Genomic DNA, 19416 nt, shown 5'->3' with positions numbered 1-19416 from the left:
CTGTATAGTCGTGTGGCGTGTTTTTTGAATACTTCTTTGAGGGGATCAAGGCGGTATTCATGGTGAAGATCCACGGTGCATGTGTAGCGTGGAGCATTGCTAATGATTCGTAGCACCTTGTTCTGTATGATCTGCAGGCGGCGCAGTCGTGTGGGAGCTGCATATCCCCAGACGGGAGCTGCGTACGTCATCAGAGGTCTAATCAGTGTCATGTATAAGGACCTCGACACCCTCCTATTCAGTGTGCTTTCCCTGTTGAGCGTTGGGTAGAGCTGTTTGAGCCTCGCGTGCGCTCGGTTGGCAACGTATTCGATGTGGTCCCCCCATGTAAGTTTCCGGTCCAGCCAGACACCAAGGTACCTGACTTTCTCTCGGAAACGTATTGGGCGTGTATGTAGTGTTATTGGTCTACAGTGTTGGTGTTTGCGCAGTAGTTTCGGTCTGCGTGTGAACAGAACTGCTTCGCACTTGTCGACGTTTACTTTAATACGCCATCGCTCCAACCAAGGCTCAGCTGTTCTGAGTGCTGTCTGTATTCGTGAATTGATGTTCGACGCTTTCCAGTCTTGTGCGAGGATGGCTGTGTCATCCGCGTAGACGGCTAACATCGTGTTTTGTGTCGCTGGGAAGTCATTAATGTACAGGTTAAACAAGATGGGCCCTAGGATGCTCCCTTGGGGTACTCCAGCTTGGATACCGTGTTGTGTTGATTGTTTATCCTGCACGTTAGTGTTGAAACATCTGTTCGTGAGATATGAGTGTATGATACGTACGAGTCCGTCTGGGAATCCAGCTTCGCTTAGTTTGCGTATGAGTCCGTTGTGCCAGAGACAATCGAAAGCCTTTTCGATGTCTAGGAACACGGCCCCTGTGGCTTTGCTCATGTCGTAGCCGTGTGTTATATGTTCGACTACGTGGAGGAGTTGTTGTGTTGTCGAGTGGTGATTCCTAAAGCCGAATTGCTCCGGTCTTAGGGTGTCGTTGGCGATGCAATGCCTAGTGATACATTTCAGTATTACCTTCTCAACAATCTTGCTGAGCGAACACAGCAGACTGATGGGTCGGTAATTTTGTGGGAGGGAGTGGTCTTTCCGTGGCTTCCTGAACATCAGGACCTTGGCCGCTTTCCAAAAGTCAGGGAAGTGTTGGTGTGTCAGGATGGCATTCGTTAAGTGTGTGTGCAAAAAATGGTCAGAACAAATTTATCACGAGTGGGTAACTGATTTGCAGGGTATGAAAAGGAAATGCAAATTCAAATGTGCTTGCGGTGATATATATTCAGACGTTATGTTGCGTGATGCGATCATGTACAATGTGCCTGACGTCAAAATCAGAGAACGGATTTTGAAACAGTCAGGTCCATTATTTCAGCAGGTAGTGCAAGTACTAGATCAGTACGATTCTGGTGCCTTGTCAGCTCATATATTTGAGCGGCCAGCTACTTGTCAGGTTGAGTTCCTTGCTTGTGATCGCCCCATTACGCACCGACAGCGTGCGTTAGCCGTGCCAACTAAACAACGTTCCACGCCGCATAAGGAGTTTGCTAAACAGACAGCTATACAGGGTAATATAGGAATCAAGAGAATTGTGCAAACAAAGATTTTGTGAAACTCAGTTCGCTCTGTTCCTCCACGAGATACATAGTGCTGCGACATTTGCGACTGGTTTCAAGACTTCCTTGCAGATAGATCTCGACACGTCACTCTTAACGGAAAAAATCGACAGATGTACAAGCATTTTTGGTAGTACCCCAAGGACGTGTGATAGGACCGTTACTATTTACGATGCATGTAAATGATCTATTAAAAAGTGTTTGAAGCTTTTTAAGACCGTTCACAGGTGATGCGGTTGTCAACAAGAATTTAGCAACGCCAGTAGACAGTACCGATTTGTAGAATGACCTATAGATGATTGACAAATGACTCTGAATGTAAATAAATGTAACATATTTTGCATATATAGGAAAATAAATCCACTGCTGTAAAACTACACTATTGATGACAACTTGCTGGAAAAAGTATCTACAGTAACATATCTAGGGGTAAATATCCAGGGCGACTTTAAGTGGAATGACCAAATAAAACAAATAGTAGGATCCTGATGCTAGAGTGTGATTCATAGGAAGAATCTATGTAACTCATCCACGAAGGGAGTGGCTAACAATGCGCTAGTTTGACTGATTGTAGAGTACTGTTTATCAGTTTGGGATACTTTTCAGATAGGAATGATAGAAGAGATAGAGAAGATCCAACGAAGACTGGTGGGTTTATCATGGGATTGTCTAGTCGGCGGATGCTCAACAAACTCCAGTGCAGACATTAAAAGAGAGGTGGTGTGCATCATGGAGAGGTTTACGAGTGAAATTTCGAGACAATACTCTCTGAGAAGAGTCGGACAACATACAATCAGGTGACGAAAGTCATGGACACCTCCTAATATCGTGTTGGGCCTCCCTTTGCCCAGCGTAGGACAGCAACTCGACATGGCATGGACTCAACACGTCATTGATAGTCCCCTGTAGAAATACTGAGCCATCCTGCCTCTATTGTCATCCACAATGCGATAGCGTTGCCGGTGAGAGATTTAGTGCACAAATTGATCTCTCGATTATGTCACAAAAATGTTCGATGGGATTCATGTCAGGCGATCTGGGTGGCCAAACCATTCACTTAAAATTGTCCAGCATGTTGTTCAAACCAATTGCAAACAACTGTGGGCTGGTGACATGGTGGATTGTCATCCATAAAAATTCCCACCATTGTTTGGGAACACGACGTCCATGAATGGCTTCAAATGGTATCCAAGTAGTTGAACAGAACCATTTCCAGTCAACAGTCAGTTCATCTGGATCAGAGGACGCAGTCGATTCCATGTAAACACAGCCCACACCATTATGGAGCCACTACCAGCTTGCGAAGTGGCTTGCTGACAACTTGGGTCCATGGCTTTGTGGGGTCTGTGCCACACTCGAACTCTACAATGAGTTCTTACCAACTGAAATCAGGACTTATCTGACCAGGCCAGGGTTTTCCAGTCGCCTAGGGTCCAACATATATATAGTCACAAGCCTAGGAGAGGCGCTACAGCCGATGTCGTGCTATTACCAAAGGCACTCACATCAATCACCTGCTGCCATACCCCATTAACGCCAAATTTCGCTGCACTGTCCTAAAGGATGCGATCGTCATGTGCCCCATGTTGATTTTTGCTGTTATTGGCGCAGTGTCGATTGTCTGTTTACACTGACAACTCTAGGCAAATGCCGCTACTCTGTCATTAAGTGAAGGCTGTCGCCCACTGCGTTGTCTGTGGTGAAGGGTAATACTTGAAATTTGGTATTCTTGATTCATTCTTGAAACTGTGTATCTCAGAATATTGAATTTGTTAATGAATGTCCCATGTGTCTAGCTCCAACTACCATTTCACGTTCAGAGTCTATTTGTTCCTGTCGTGTGGTCATAGTCATGTCGATAACAATTCACTTGAAGCACTTGAGTACAAATGACAGCTCTGTCAATGCACTACCCTTTAATGCTTCCTGTATACGATACTACTGCCATCTCCATGCAGCTGTCCCATGACTTTAGTCACCTCAGGGTATTACTTCCACTCGCATACATGTCACAAATGACCACGAGGAGAAAATTTGAAAAACTAGAGCTAATAATACAGGGGCTTACTGACAATCATTCTTCCCACATGCCATTTGCAAGTGAAATAGGGAAGGAGGCATCACAAGTACCCTCCACCACACACTGTTTTGAGCTGGAGTATGATGTAGATGTGCTATGGAGTCAAATACGTTTCTGAAATATACTGCATTTACTTGACTGCGTTGATAAGTGGGTTTCAGCATGTCATGTTGGAAAAGTGCGAGTTGGGTTTCACATGATTGATGTTTTCGGAATCTATGCTGGTTGGCATGGAGGCAGCCATTCTGTTTGAGGTACCTCATTATGTTCTAAGAATCTACAGCAAATGGATGATAAGGATACTAGATGGTACCATCACTTTAACTACTACTCTTGTAGACAGGTGTGACCTGCGCTATCTTCCAACTACTGGGCAGAGTTTTGTTTGTTCGAGGGACCTATACTAGATTATAGTTAAAAGAGGAGCTAGATCATGCACCAATTTGATAGAGGATCCGATAGGGATTCCATTGGGGCCTGGAGCTTTGTTCAATTTTAGCGATTTCAGCTGTTTATCAACACTACTGATGCTAACATCTATATCATTTATCTTTGCAGATGAGCGAGAACTAAATTAGGGCAGTACCTATTGATTTTCATTTGCGAAGGAGCATTTGAAATGCGAGTTTCTGCTTTTGCTTTGCTAACCTCTATTTCAATCCCCGTTTCATCCATCAGTATCTAGACATTAACTTTCATACTACTAACAGCCTTTACACATGACCAAAATTTCGTGGGGTTTTGTGACAGATAATAATAAGCTACAGTAGTTGTTCAAGGTTTCACACATTGCCTCTAGAGTGCCAAACATGTATCATTCAGCATCTCCTTATCTCTAACCCTATGGTCTGTTTTATATCTATTGTATAGTAGTCTGTTTCTTTACAGAGACTGTATGCCATGGAGGGTCTCTCGCATCATGAACTATTCTGCTGGGTGCATATCTATCAAATGTACAGTGAACTACTCTTGTAAACCTGTACCATGTTCCTCTTACATGCTCCTCTCTGGAGCTAAATGTTTCAAGTTATTACTGAGGTACTACATTACTGCATGCCCCTTTTACCTAGTTTGTTGAAAATATAACCCTTCTACTTGTGTTAGTTGCCCTGTGTACTTTAGTAATCATTGTAGCTACAGTTGCCTCATGGCCACGGGTACCGGTTTCTATGTAGACATCCTCAAAGGGTTCAGGTCTATTGGTTGCTGTTAGATATTTCCATCATAAGTGGACTTCCGAGAAATCTGTTCTAGGTAGTTCTCAGAGAATCCATTTTATAGTGTTTTGCAGGATGTCTTGTCACAGCCACAATTGAAGTCTCCTCAATAACAATGTGATTGGGAAACTTATGTACTACTGAAATTTGTTTCTTTTTTCTAAAGTTTTTGGATACATTTGGAGGTGCATCTGGAGGTCATTAGAAGGATCCAATTATGAGTTTATGCCCACTTGAGTGTAAACAAATCATCAGATGCTTTCCGTACTGTTTCTATGGTCAAAAGTATGTTTTTGAAATTATTTATTGTCTGGGAAAAGAAATACAGTCATTGTCAAAATTACACTTCTTTGTCTTTGGCTATCTACCCACTGCAGCCACATATCCATTTTTAATGCAACATGGCACTCTTTTTGTAGTAGGCCTCTTGCAAGACGAGTTTTTAGGTTTCTTGTTTTTTCATTGCTTCTTTTTTATCTTGGCGATGTTTACCATGTGACTGTCGATAGTTACCTATATTACTCACCTGGAAAGCAGATTTCCATGAATAATTGCAGTTATTACAGGCAGTTTTTCCATTAATATCATTTCCGTGAACTGACATATATCCTATGTACCAGTGTAAGTCATATTCCTCCATCAACTTTGTTCCCTCATTACCACTACTCCCACATACTGCGAGAGAGAACCTACGGTAGTAGTGTTCTGAAACTAAGAGTGGAATCAACAGTATCAATGAAAATTTGAAAAGCAGCAAATCTGGCTCTGAGTCTCTTCTGACACAAATTTTCATTAGTAATAACATATGCAGTTCTTTTTAGCTTTATCCATTATTAGTGGTAGCAGCTGTGTATGAGGTTAATGGCAATTTTAATATTCAATACAACCAAACCTTTGAGCTACAAAAATTTTAAAAATGATGTCTCTCATCCTCAGGTTTACAGTTCAGTACAACTAAGACTCCATGACTACATTACCCTGCATACTGTTGTGGGGCAGATACATAAGTTTCACACCTGAACATTGCAGATGTAAACCAATTGAATGATGTCACAATCATATTTGGTGACCTCATGAGCAGGTCTTATGTGCTATTCTGCCAAGCCATAGTGCATCATACCACTCTATCAGTTCTGGCTCAAAGCAGACACAGGGACTGGGTGATTTATACTGTCCTGGCATTCAGCTTGCACACAGGGATCATATCAGTGTTAAGAGAATTTTACCAATGGAGTGGTCGCAGCATTAAATTTTATTCATGAAAATGGATTTTATACACCCTAACCACATAAAGTGCATGTTTTATTTATTTATTTGCTGATTGAAACAGACATTTGTATTCAATATATGAAACTTTTTTGATAAAGTGAATCTTGGTATGGAATCTGATTCAAACTAATCAGGTGAACGTTCTTGTCTTGTTCCCAGCTTTTGTGAAGGACTGAGACTTTTAAAAAAAAATAAACACTGTTTTGACTCGTAACATTTCACTTTTAAGGTGATGTGGAAATTCTAATGAATTGCTAATACCCTGAGGCTTTTATTTTCTTATCGAAGGACCCCCAAGGTTTTATGCTCCATGAAATGCACATTGATATTTCAAAGCTTGTTACCACTTGCAGAGAGTGGCTGCAGGGTGTATACGGGGACAAGGAAAAAAATTCCCGGATTTCTCCCGGATATCCCGTTTAAAAAATATGCTTTTTCGCGGGCGAAAATACACTTTTTCTGTCCTAAGTGACAGTAGGTTTTCCGTAGATTTTCCCTCGGAACTGTAAAACTTATCAATCCTTTGAATGGTTAACGTTTTATACAATAGCTTAGAACTTCCCGGAAAAAAAGGAAAAGACGGGGCAAAGAAGTTTTGGAGAGAATTAAAAAAAAAAAAAAAAAAAAAAAAGAGAAGTTTTGGAAAGACCTTTGATTTGCAGCAACATATACGCTGCATATTTTCGTATTACGAAACTATAAATTCGAATTCCACCAAACACTGCGCGTTAGTTTCCGGAGCGTTGAAACCGAGGTTGCATGTCCTTTTGTAAGCGAGTCATATCTCAAGCCACGAGATCTCGTCAGCCGATGACAGCAGCTATTCAGAGCATAGGACACGTGTTATAGTCAGCCAATAGCAAGATCACTGGTTCCATAGCAAGAGGAAAAGTTAACGGTTTACATTAATGTACACAGTACCGTATATCTACAAGAAAAGCTAAGCTTTCACATACATTAGTCTCTAAGATTAACACGCTACAACAGACGCTACGCTTTCACATGTAATATTTATCTTTTTTGCGTGTGTTATACTTTAAGACACATCACACAAATGTGCCAGTAAATTTAAAATTATGACATAAATGTCTCGGCTCGAAATTCTTGTAAGTGGCTGGTCCTCAAACTGTTCAGTTTCCAACGCTCTGTGATTTAGATATCCATCCCACTTTCTCACTCGTAACATAACTCATCTTGCGTAAAAAGAAATTTACTTTGAAAGTAACGCTTTTCTAACCACCGTTCGCAATACTATCCGGAGACTGTTAGAAATAGGTTCAATTTACCGGTTGCCAGAGAGCCAGAAAACAGGCATTATTGTGCGTGTGCAACTGCAGTGGCGTATGAAGCCCATATGTTCGTGTGTATAAAGCACTAAGAAAGCTTACATTACACAATAAAAGGAACAGTGCATCAGAGGATACTCCAAAGAGGATCGGAATTTCGTAAACCATACTAAAATGCATAATTCGGCTTGAAGTGCAAATTGGCTTTTTCCAGATTCACAATGAAGTCGGTCCCATCTGATATTAAGCTTTTCAGTGTGGTTTTTGGGATGGACATTTTCTTGGAGTACCAGTACTCTAGGATCTCATTTTTGGTTCTTTATTATGGCATAATGCCATATATGGCAGAAGATGATAACGTGCACTTGAAATTCAGCGAACAGTTGGAACTAGCCAATGCTGTTGAATGAAACACTTCGTTTCAAATAAAATGATTGCCTCGGCGGAAAGATTAATGAAGCCAAATTTCTTTAGCAAACTTGCAAAAATAACTTCACTGTTCTGCAAGGCGATTAATGCTTGACTGCTACTAACTTGGAAATAAAATAAAATCAGAAAACTGAAATTAATAATATATTTTTGCCCTCCGTAATTATGTGGATGTATTTTAATTCACTTGACAGCTCCCGGCCACAGAAATCCGTTTTGTTTTCATTTGACGTGGGAGCTGCACACGAAGAGAAGCAGCGAAATCACTGAACGTAAACACGGGTCACGTGGAGGTTAACCCCATCCCCACTACAACTCAGACAACTCTGTGCAAGCGTGAATCTGCCAGCTAGGGCGCGCGAGAAAAATTTTTCTCGTTTGCATCTGGCTGCTTGCTGCTACTACCGATACAGCTAACAGCCAAACTTCAAGTAGCGGGAGAAGGTACTGCTCATACGCGAGTCAAATGCGCATGCGCAACAGACCGCTGGCAATTGGTCAAACGAACCTTATGTGAACAGTTGTGACGTCATGCTCATAGCAAGCAGTTTATTGTTACGAAGAATTACAGTCTGCGCCCTAAGACCTTTGACATATTTTTGCTGTTTGCAGACGCTTGTGCGTGCACGGTTTTTTGTTGTTGTAAATTGCATATTTCCTTTGCCCCTAAAGTTTTATTTTTTTCCCTCTTATGTATGTTTTATTGCTGCAGTATCATTCTCCACTAGCAGAATACAATAACATTCTTTGCTAGAGAATCAATTCTGCAGTCAAAATTACAAACATTTAACTGAAAGCTAAAACAATGAAAAATTCCCGGAATTCCGAAAAATTCCCGGGTTTTTCCCGGTTTTCTCCCGGATGAAACAATTCCCGGTTGTCCTGGGTCGTATGCACCCTGGGCTGTGACAGTTTCAGATTTCCCCATAATACACAATATATGATATGCTAGAACTGAAGGAAAAAAAGGTAGGGTTCAGCCTGTATAAAGGCAGAACTACCACAGCATCATCAAGGTCCACGAACACTGGTCCCAGTAAGTCTACCTAGGTCATTAGCCTCAGATTACTGACACAAGGCAAAGAGATAAAATATCAAATTCTACAGGGCAACTAGTTTTTGTATGTAGTACGTTTAATATTCATCCCAGAATTTCACAAATAAGACTATGTTGTTATTTGAAATGTATGCCACCAGAAATTCTATCAATGTAACATCAAAATGTTAAATAAATATCTTTTACTAAGTGATTTCCTGTGAGTATTCAATTTCTCAAATGCCTGTTGTCGCAAATATGTGATATACCTGATTATATCTGAGAGGTACAACACATCTTACATTTGACCTTATGTACTCTGTAATATTTCATTACTGGTTACAAAATATGATTTTTGATTTTTCTTTCTGGTAGCAATTTATTCAGGTATTTAGGGGCTGTTTCCAGAACTCAGGAAAAACACTTGTGGTCAAGGAGTGTTTGAAGATATCTGTTATAGTGGACAGTCATGGGTCAATAATAATATTCATCATTTGTACTGTGATGCCATCACGTCCTGTAGATGCTGGTCTGACATGCATGACAGTATTGCAAGAAACATGCTTCAGATAGAATTTTTTGTTGCTACAGTCATTTAACCTCATGAAGTAATCAATGGACCGATGACTGTAGCAGTCTGGTCCCTTAAATCCCACAAAACCACAAGTAATCAACATGTGTCTATTTCGTATGTGGTTCAATTGTGACTGTAGGTAACATGAAGTACTGCTTCAGTTCAACTGCGACAATGGGATCAGCTGCAGATTTTACTTTGCCTGTACCAAGACCATGCAGGTTTTTCCACAGGACAGCTGGGCCATTTCTGTTCTTGATTAATGTATGGGAATACACTATTGCTTGTAAGCAATATGATTTTCAGATGCGGGACTTAGTTTGTATGTCCAATATGCAGGACCTCTGAGAATCAAAAGCTGGTTTAGTTACTCAGTTAACCAAGGTGCACGTTTCTTTCTTATTTTTCTGCTCGTCAGGGGAGCCCACTTGTCATATAGTTGAGTAAGTTTGTAAGTAGACCCATGGAGTTTTTTGTTTATGACTGAGAAAGGAATAGAGGATGTCCCCCAAACTATTTATTGTACAAGAACAGACGAATTAATGAGTCTGAAAACTCTAAAACTAAATTCCTCCCAAACAGGCCATGAAGGCCCAAGGTACTGACCAGCTGCCAAGTCATCCTCAGCTCATAGGCATCACTGGATGCGGATATGGATGATGATTAGTTTGTAGGGCACTCAACTGCTAAGTTATCAGCGCCCATACAAATTCCCAACCTTTGCTCAGTCCAATCTTACCACTTTCATGAATGATAAGGACAACACAAACGTCCAGTCATCTCGAGGCAGGTGAAAATCCCTGACTCCGCCGAGAATTGAACCCGAGACCCACACCGCTCTCCCAGCTGTATGTCAGTTTGAGAGACTGGAACCGCTACTTCTCAATCAAGTAGCTCCTCTGTTTGCCTCGCAGTCTGAAATCTTGGTAAGTAGTAAATTGCAGTCTCTTTCTGGACATTCTAGAGAGTATGTCATGGCTGGACATGCCAGGTGCAGATATTTGAGACACATAAATTACTTAGCCTGGGGATTTCATTGCAAATGTATCTATGAGAGCATGACTACTGTTCGTATGATGGATAGGAACAGGCTGAAGTAGCGACAAAATTTAAGAAGAAAGCATTGGCTTAAATTTCATACTGAAAGGACTATCGTATAGAAAATTTGTTAGTGTCAACAGGTATAATTCTATGCTCATGCTTCAGTTTGAGACTTGAAAGACCAGTTTTGAACTTTAGGAAGTTTGTAGAGGACACGCATTAGGCACTTTCTATTAAGGGATTTGATCTCTATGAACATATATTCCACTTGCTTATTTTCATTATTGTTGGATGTGTAACACAGTACGTGATAAATCAAGGCATATGTAAACCCCTACTCCACCTCCTCATCTTTCGTGCCTAACAAAGATGTAACCGTCTAGATTTATTGAACTTGTGGGAATACTTGGTTTGAGCCAGGTGTCCGACAGAAGTATTAGATGGCTGTCTATGTCTTGAAATATGTAATGGATCTTGTCGAGATGATTTGCCAGAGACTGGACATTTGGGTGTGTAATATGGAGCTTAGTGTGCTCCCTTGCAAAGCTTGCAAGGATGCCACTGTAGGGCTGGGCTGGGCTAGTGAGGGTGGGGGGACACTGCATTGCGGGGCACTCTGCAAAGGGGAACAAAGGTTCCCAAAAGTGAAAGGAGCATGTCTATTAAGGGAGAGGGGAGGCCAAGGCCAGTAGACTTTGGCAGTGGTCATTTAACAGCTGACTGGTATCAGGAACAGAACCTCACTAAACAGAGCTAGAATGATCTGTATGCAACAGTATGGTAAAGACGATAAACAAAATAAAAACAAAGTGTACACTTTGAATGGTTCGAGTGATGAATAACAACAGTGATATGATAATAAGCTGCTAAATAGAACAGAAATAAGACAGTAAAATTATTCAGCTGAGTTAGAGCCCTGTCAGAAAAGTGAAGTAATGGTGAAATGATGAATTATATTGCTATTGGAAGTATGAAAATTGAACAGAAACTTTATAATTAGTAGTAAAAGTGAACCTAAACAGTCAATGATAACTGTTTAAGGAAAGTATTACAAAAATTTTTTCTTTACAAAATACACAAAAATAAACACACACACTTTAGGCATGTCTTTTAGCCTCTAAGGCACAGGCATTCAAGAGTTCATTGGCAATGCAGACTGAGCTTTATATACTAATTATTATGTTAACATCTGGTTTCCTTATCAGTGAAAATGTAGACAAAACTATGTGTTTTTATTAGCAGAAAAAACTTAGAGCAAAAATAGTTACAAAAAGTATATAAAACAACAATGAATCAAAAATTGAATTTCCAGTATGTTATATCTATGTAATTTTATTAACTTATTATGATTTTGTATCAAATAAAAATGTTTTTGGTGAAGTTAACATTTTCATAAAAGAAAGATGATTTACCTAATGAATAAAAAATTACAGTTTGCAACAATGCAAATAGAATTTCAAGATTTTGTAAGTATACATGGTATTTGTTGTTAATTGAGCAACTTAAATTATCAAGCTTACATTATTTTTGGCAACAATTTCTCTTCAAAACTATGTTCCCATTTACCATTCCCATTTAAAGTGAAACTGATAGGATGACTATTTTTCTGGGATTTTATGTTCACAAGTTGTAGCTTACAAAAATGTTCTCATTAGTTTCAAATAAGAAAAATATAATAGCTGAAAATGCTCCAGTGTATCAAATTCTTCCACAAAACCCATACATTGCATATTGTAAAATTAAGATGGCAACAAATACTTCACTAGTAAAAGTGAAATCAAACAGTCCACTTTTCCAGCTGGTCGAAATCTTGGTTCTTTACAAACTCTGATCGTACAGCTTCAGCTTTACCTCTGCCAGTACCTCTCCTCTACTTCCCAAACTTCACAGAAGCTCTCCTGCATACCATTTTGAATGAGCACTTAAGGAAGTAAGAGTTTCAAAAGTTGGGGGGAGGGACTGGAAGTAGTGAAGCTTTGAAGGACAGACTGTGAGTCATGCTCAGATAACTCAACTGGTAAGAACACTGTATGTAAAAGGAGAGTTTTTGGATTGAGTTCCAGTCTGGTACAGGACTTGAATCTGCCTGGAAGTTACAAATGGCTCTGAGCACTATGGGACTTAACTTCTGAGGTCATCAGTCCTGGAAGTTACAGGTCTAGTCTTACCATCAGACTGCTTTCGTTAGTTAGATACACGTGTATGTCTAGTAACAGTGTTCCCCTTCATACCATCACCCTCTCCAATCTTTCACACTTCCTAAATGTAATACGGATCCACATCCACTCTTCTGACTGAAGCTGGTATGAGGGCACCTACACTCCTTGTCAGCAGATTTTCATGTCAATATCATTGTTAACAATGGCAGTACATACCTGAATGAAAACTGAATGACTGTGTCATTAACTTCTTCATAATCTACCCCAAGTGAATGATTAATATAATGATCTTGCCTTCTGCTACCATTTACTCATTAACAGTATGCCTTGGAATTTGCGTGTATAACAATCTCCAACAATGATAAAAAATGTACACAGTATCTACGTCAATACAGTTAAATGCACTGCTGTTTTCCAGATGCCAATACTCTCAGTCTACGATTTGAAAAAAAGTCTCTTCCAAAAGAAATGTAGTCACATCACCACTATGTTAAATAGAAAGAAGTGTACAATGAGTGCAGCGAAATACCTGTAATGTTATGACTAGTGACTAGGTCACTTATACTTCCAAGTTACAACAGAGCAGATTGAAACATTCTCAGGTGAATCATTGCAGCAAACTTTTAAAATATTTGGACTTCAGACCGATTTGTTATCATCAGGTAAGTTGTGGACTGATGCCAGGAGGCTAGCGCAGTTACGAACCAGCATTCTGTCGAAGGTTCATATTCCAGCTCTTGGAGGAGGAGGAGGAGATTAGTGTTTAACGTCCCGTCGACAACGAGGTCATTAGAGACGGAGCGCAAGCTCGAGTGAGGAAAGGATGGGGAAGGAAATCGGCCGTGCCCTTTCAAAGGAACCATCCGTGCATTTGCCTGTAGCGATTTAGGGAAATCACAGAAAACCTAAATCAGGATGGCCGGAGACGGGATTGAACCGTCGTCCTCCCGAATGCGAGTCCAGTGTGCTAACCACTGCGCCACCTCGCTCGGTCAGCTCTTGGAGCCTAACTGTTTCTATATATGTATTGTTGGTTGAAATTTGCTTTTTTTACTCCCATATTCTGGTATTAAGTTTATTTTTAATTTTTTTTTTAAGGAGACCGTGGTCAGCATCACAATCTTTACTGACACTGTCTGTAAATCCTAAACTTACGTGCTGCTCATGTCCAGTGCAATGTTTTTCCACAATTCAGACAGTTTACCATGTGTATGACAGACTGCATTGGCAAGAGATGTAGTAAAATTCTGACTTGCAGAAGCCCAAATCAGTTTTTACATTGCCCTCAAACAATCTAAAGCAGAATATGAGTTCACTGTATCATTTTCCTTAATACAGTCGATCTTAACAGGACACCAGTATATGGAAGAAAGGCTGTTGTTTCTCTGCAAAGGTTAAACAAAGAAATGAACATATGATGCTGGGGGTGTTGGATGGAGTTGTAATGGGCACAGTACTGTCTGCAGGCAGTGAATCTAGGTGTGTAGTAGATATTGCAGGTTTGTTGTGCAATATGAATATCTCTCCCCCCCCCCCCCCCCCCCCTCCCCCCTGAGACGTTTATTAAGAGCTGGGTGTTCTTTGTTACCAGAATTAATAAAGAAGTTATTCATTTCATCGGGTGTGATACTGGTCATATCATATGCAGTTCTGTTAGTATTACCAAGATAATTTGATAATGTTCCAAGCAGCCTTGCATTTGTTTTGTGATTGCTGCATACAATTATCATTTTCCATCTGTCTCTGTTTTATAATTTCTGATCTGTACCTCTTCTATAGTTGAAAGTACTGAAGTACATCTTCTTCACTGTTCTTTGATCTATTATAAAGATTAATGACGTGTTCTTAATTTTTTGAGGTCAGGTGTGTACCATTGATGTAAACTTCTATGATCACTTTTGATTGGTTTCCCCTTGTATCTTTTTAATATTTTGAATGCAGTTATTACATGTAGTGGAAACAAGATTGACAAAGGACATTTTTTAGCTTTAATTAATCCTGCCTAGTCCACCTTTTCCATCAAACACAACATCTGGAGGAGAATGCAAACACTCATATTGGTCATCCCCCCAATAGTACTTCTCTGAAAGAGCTGCCTGGTGCCATGACTTCTTGTAGCATGGTACCTGGCCTGGGAGACTATCTAAAGCAAATAGAGAGTCAAGGGAAATTCCGTAACCCCCAAATGAATGTAGTAGGCACAACTTAAGTATGTCCTGTGTAACTCCCCTACAGTCCACTTTATGCAGATTAGGAAATCCCAACACATCAGGTGCAAGACTCAAAGTAAGCAACTCTATCTGACAAGGCTCTGGGAAACTCAAATGCCGGATTTTGCATTGCAGGACTGTCTATCAGGTAAGACTCAAAAAGCAAATAAAACTCCTGCCCCTACTAAAATCTGAATCTCATAACTATTCCTCTGAACCTTCATCCTAACATGTTCAGAAAAGATATGCTATGATCATTCAAATATTTACTGAAACAAAAAGCAAATTAACTTACAGTATGGTGGTATGACCACCTCTTGCACTTAACACTAAACATTATTTTCAACAGACTCTTCTTGATTAATTTAATATCTTGTTCACAAGCAGTGATATTCATATAAATTTCTGAATAATTGAAAATAGTATCACTCAACATATTTCATCATACAGACTCCTAAGTCACTTGTACAACTTATTATTGAAATTTAATCAGTGTGACACAACAAATTAAGTAAGATAAACTTTTTCCAGAAGTATTTAGGTAATTACAACCAAACAGTGCACATTAAATTTAAGTAGAATCCAACAATTAATAAACAAGTTTTAATTAGAGCTTTTCTTGTACTTCCTGCTACAAGTACGACACCATTTTTCTTTGGAATATTTTGAGTGTACACTTAATTTTGAATTTCTCACTATTTCTGCATGTTACATAAATTACATGACTTTCAAGTGATGGTGGCTCTACCAAACAAACTCAAGTTCAAATTACAGTTATACCTAATTAACAAATGAAAATAAAACAAAATAATGTACTGGACAATATGTCATTTCATTGCCTGAAAGCACATCAGTTTTGACAAAAATTATCAGTTGATGACTTCTAAATGTGACACTTTACAATGTGAGCATTGTCCAAACCACTAATATTTTTGGAATTAGATTTTTTTCTTTTTCTTAAAAGCTGATGTCCAATGACAAAACAGTGGAAATATATCACAGAACTGCTGCTAAATTCTCATGTTTCTTCCCTACAACAGAAATGAACCATAAAGATTAAAAAAAATTTACGTAAAAAGCATACAAAGTACTAAAAATTCTAAATGCAATGCAGCAAAACAGGTCAACTATCAAAAACCTGAGATGTTGAGAGGCATAAATGTTTCTCTTATCATTTGTAAAATATAACAATGAAACAGAAGACAAATATGTAAAATAATAGTTTAAACATTGAAAAGCTACAGAGAACATAAAACATTCATGGAACTAGGAAGACTATATAATGTAATACTGAAAATAATAAACATGGCCCCACACACACTTGTATTTATAAAACCATGTTCACTGTGCAAGAGCTACTATTTCAGTTTATCTCAAATAGTGATAAACTCATATACGGTACACAATCCTACTTGCTGTCTCACTTGGGGATCCAGAGGGTAAATGCCTGTCCACAGAACTTTAAAGTTTGATCTCTGGTCATTTCTAGAAACACCTCCCAACAATATGAAGGCTAATACAATGTGGCATTAAGAGCAACAATTCACTTCATGCCTATTTTACTTTGAGTTGCTGTCTAAAGCTACATACAACATAGAAAAATAGTAGGGAATCTGCTACTATTATTGTGTGGTTGTAGAAGGATTATTTGCTAGTATTTACTATGTGCTATAAAAACAGAGATGAGGTCACATAAATCATTTACCCACTTATGATATTTAAATAACTAATGTATAAAATTTCCTTGCCCAACACTTAAAACACAACATATGCCAAAATAAAAATGTAAATAAAGACCATAAAATATTCTGCTTTATGTATTTACATAAGTACAGTTTTCCTAAAAGACTAAAGAGGTCCACCTTAAGTAAACTTAACGCCTGGTATACTTTGCCAGCTACACCAGCATGCACATTTTTTGAAATATAATGACACAGCAACACCAAAATCAAACACATTTGACATGAGAGGGAAAAATTTATTTGGATAAGGAACTATTGAAAATTCTGGTTTGTTTTGCACAAAGGAAAGGAAAGGAAAGGCTGAAAAATAAAAATAACAGCAGAAATAGACAAATAATGAACTTCTGATATGTGTAGTTTTTCTCGGCTCACAAGGGGTATTTTTTCCTCTAGGCAAGATAATAACATAGATGAGAAAAACATGGGGAGATGTGCTGATATAGAAGCATTTAGAGACATAATATACCATATAAGAATATTTGGAATAGCACTTATAAGAGCTTTAATTAAAAAAACAGAGAATACATAAATGACAACTTTCAGTACCATAAACCCTATTTTGGATTATGGTTACCAGCTTTATGACATTACAGAATTCCACAATTACATGACCATGTAAATTCCTGAACATAATTATGACTCTTATTCCATATTTCATTATCTCGGCATTTATATGATGCAGAACTGGGCTTGTTCATGTCTCTTGTTGGACTTAGAGGCTCAAAACAGCCATTTATTTCAAATTTTGTGCCACTGACAGTAAATTAAGTCATACCCACAGAATTTCATCATACAGTGCCAGAAATTTAGGTATGAGGAAGACTGTCAGGAAAACAAGACTTAGAATGAAATTTTCACTCTACAGTGGAGTGTACACTGATATGAAACTTCCTGGCACATTAAAACTGTGTGCTGGACCAAGACTCAAACTCGGAACCTTGCCTTTCGCGGGCAAGTGCTCTACCGACTGAGCTACCCAAGCACGACTCAGGCCCCGTCCTCACAGCTTTAATTCCACCAGTACCTCGTCTCCTACCTTCCAAACTTCACAGAAACTCTCCTCTTCCCAGAAAAGCTTCTGTGAAGTTTGGAAGTTAGGAGACGAGGTACTGGTGGAATTAAAGCTGTGAGGATGGGGCGTGAGTCATGCTTGGGTAGCTCAGTCAGTAGAGCACTTGCCCGCGAAAGGCAAAGGTCCCGAGTTCGAGTCTCGGTCCGGCACACAGTTTTAATCTGCCAGGAAGTTTCATATCAGCGCACACTGCACTGTAGAGTGAAAATTTCATTCTAGAAACATCCCCAGGCTGTGGCTAAGCCATGTCTCCGCAATATCCTTTCTTCCAGGAGTGCTAGTTCTGCAAGGTTCGCAGGAGAGCTTCTGTCAAGTTTGGAAGGTAGGAGATGAGGTACTGGCGGAATTAAAGCTGTGAGGACGGGGTGTAAGTCATGCTTGGGTAGCTCAGTCAGTAGAGCACTTGCCCGCGTAAGGCAAAGGTCCCGAGTTCGAGTCTCGGTCCGGCACACAGTTTTAATCTGCCAGGAAGTCTCAAAACAAGACTTGTTCAGGCAACATCTGGTAAGCAAACAAAATGACTTTTGCATAAAAAATTTAAGCAATTTATCCAGCAATTTATTATGCAGAAAAGGACCCTTGTCAGTGATGGCTGATGCAGTGCACCTCAATTGTCCTACTCACCAATAATGCTGGATGTTACTGAAAAACTCTTCATGCTTTTGTGAAAGACCAATGAGGAAAAGTGTATGGCACTGTCAAATACAAGTACTTCAAATGAATAAGAGTACTACTCCCAGAGTAAAAAAACAGCTGTGTGTGCAGTTGGCATCACACTCACCAACTGCCCAAACAGCAGTGAATAGACACAGAAACAAACTGGGTGATAACTAGTGAAAATTTGCTAGTAAGTCAAGTAAATATTATGCTGAAAGAGAAAATTATTAATACATCCTCAAAGTATTCATTATTACAACAACAATTTACTATCCATTACAGCAAGATCGTACTATGGAACACTGCAAGACAAAGTCAAAGAAAAAACCCTAACACTGGAGCACAAACTGAGCTCTTTCACCAAACATATCATGTGGCTAATCAGCTGTATGGGGGAGGGGCGGAGGGGGAAGCTTTACACATGTCCAAATCAAATATCCCAGTAGGTTCCTTGACCGCTGAACTGTTTAGTACATCTGGAAATCACTTGTCAATATTCAAAGAAAAGATAAGTTCACAACGAATCAGGTAGCTAACGATTACCAAACGTAACAAAACAAAAAAAGGTATCTCTTCTGTCCTACTCTCTGCAAGTACAACACAGTTTAAGATAACACACTGATGGTAACATGGAGGTCGTCACAACAAAAATTACTGTTCCAGAAACAAATGACAGCAGAGATCGCGAAGTACGTCCAGAGTGTAGCAAAGTCCTCTTAAGTGTATACAACAATCCAGAGAGCAATCCAAATCATGAATGTATATTAGCCAAGGTCAAAAGTCTACTATTCCATGGCACATGACTATAGGTTTCAGTGACTAAGTGAGAGACAGGTCAGCAATAGTCAGGCTGCAGTGTGTGCTGGTTAACACTTGTCAGAGGGTGGCAGCATCTTACATGCTTGCCATTCACGTGGGTGAAATTCATGGCTGCTTTCTGGAGCCGAAGTATATCTGACATGTTCTTCATATCGATACTCAGGCCAGGTGGGGTATCTGAATCACACCGGATACTAAAGTATCAAATTCTGA

General features: G+C 39.5%; 1 protein-coding gene across 3 annotated transcripts in view; it reads right to left on the bottom strand.

The window, feature by feature from the left end:
- The window catches only part of LOC126469828 (probable 28S ribosomal protein S6, mitochondrial), a 525346-nt gene that overhangs the window by 229315 nt on the left and 276615 nt on the right, over positions 1-19416 (bottom strand). Inside the window, exon 5 of one of the 3 annotated variants that reach the window (XM_050097119.1) lies at positions 15834-15944. The exons of the other annotated variants lie outside the window; for them this stretch is intronic. The gene's annotated coding sequence lies outside the window, so the exon portion shown is untranslated. Of the gene's footprint in view, positions 1-15833; positions 15945-19416 lie in introns of those variants that run through there. 3 annotated transcript variants of the gene reach the window in all.

Source organism: Schistocerca serialis, chromosome 3, assembly GCF_023864345.2.
Source record: "Schistocerca serialis cubense isolate TAMUIC-IGC-003099 chromosome 3, iqSchSeri2.2, whole genome shotgun sequence".
Taxonomy (NCBI): Eukaryota; Metazoa; Arthropoda; class Insecta; order Orthoptera; family Acrididae; genus Schistocerca; species Schistocerca serialis.
This window is presented reverse-complemented; position numbering and strand designations above follow the sequence as displayed.